We start from the raw sequence: 1,600 nt of genomic DNA, 5'->3' as shown, positions 1-1,600 counted from the left end.
TCTAATACACATACTACTATATATATATATATATATATATATATACATATACAGTTATATCAAATACATGTATATATTCATAGACATACAGATATATGGATATCTTCACACATACATATATATATATATATACAGATACATCAATTCATATAAATATTCACATGCACAGATACATGTATATATTCATATAAATACAGATATATGTATATCTTCATACACATACAGATACATGTATATATTCATATACACGCAGATATATGTATATCTTTATATATATATACAAATACATGTATATATTCATATAGATGCAAATATATGTATATCTTCATATATATATAGATACATGTATATATTCATACACATGCAAATATCTCGCATACCTGACCCAAAGCCCACAGTGCGAATATGGTACCCACGACCGCTAAGTAGAATAGAGCCCAGAAATCTGGCTGGTATTCACCTGGCAAACTGTCCTCTTCTTCCTCTCCAGTGGCCTATTATCGCAGGTGACAAAATAAGACATGAATAAGTACTTGACTAATACAGGTGACAAAATAAGACATGAATAAGTACTTGACTATCACAGGTGACAAAACAAGACATCAATAAGTACTCGACTATCATAGATGACAAAATAAGACATGAATATATACTTGGTTCTCAGAGGTGAATAAATAAGTCAATTATAAGTACTTGATTATCACATGTGACAAAATAAGTCATGAACAAGAACTCGATTATCAAATGTGACAAAATGTAGGTCCATCCCCCTACGGATGCCTGTCTCTCCGATAGAGGAATAAGACGAACAAGATAGCAACGAGGCGCAGCAGGTGGCAGAATCGTTGCTAGGCAAGGTTAGCCTCACGCTATGGCCATATACTCGTTCAAAAGGCAAAACATTACTACACAATCAGATTTATATGAGAAGAATTATTTGAGCGTACAACATTATTACACAATCTTTATATGAGAAGAATTATATGAGCATATAACATTATTGCACACTCAGATTTATATGAGATGAATTATGTGAGCATTTGAGACTGCACCTTATAAACTACATCCAGGTGCATTCAGTTGCATTGCCGTAAGTACATCCACATGTATCTATGACACCCATACACCCCATGCAACCACCTACACTACCTACACCTGTTGTACAACCACCTACACTACCTACACCTTTCGTACAACCACCTACGCTACCTACTTCTGCTGTACAACCACCTACACTACCTACACCTGCTGTACAACCACCTACACTACCTACATCTGTTGTAACAAATCATTTACCAGGTGTCAGTGCCCCTGTTGCTGCGCTGTCAAGTGTTCAGAAAACATCTCACTTCGGGTTCAAGGCGAAGAACCCAAACACTCACAACGACAGGTGTCACTAAACGTGCACAGCACTTGTCTCCTCATACACACAACCAACCATGTGTCCATAGAGTACACATACGTATACACATGCATCTGTATGTAAGCTACACGCACGCGCACACACACCTCTCCTGCAATCATACACAACATCTCATGTGTCCATAGAGTACACATACGTATACACATGCATCTGTAGGTAAGCTACACGCATGCACAC

This window comes from Sphaeroforma arctica (assembly GCF_001186125.1).
Source record: "Sphaeroforma arctica JP610 unplaced genomic scaffold supercont1.2366, whole genome shotgun sequence".
Taxonomy (NCBI): Eukaryota; class Ichthyosporea; order Ichthyophonida; genus Sphaeroforma; species Sphaeroforma arctica.
The sequence above is the reverse complement of the archived record's forward strand: the minus strand, read 5'-3'. Positions refer to the sequence as shown.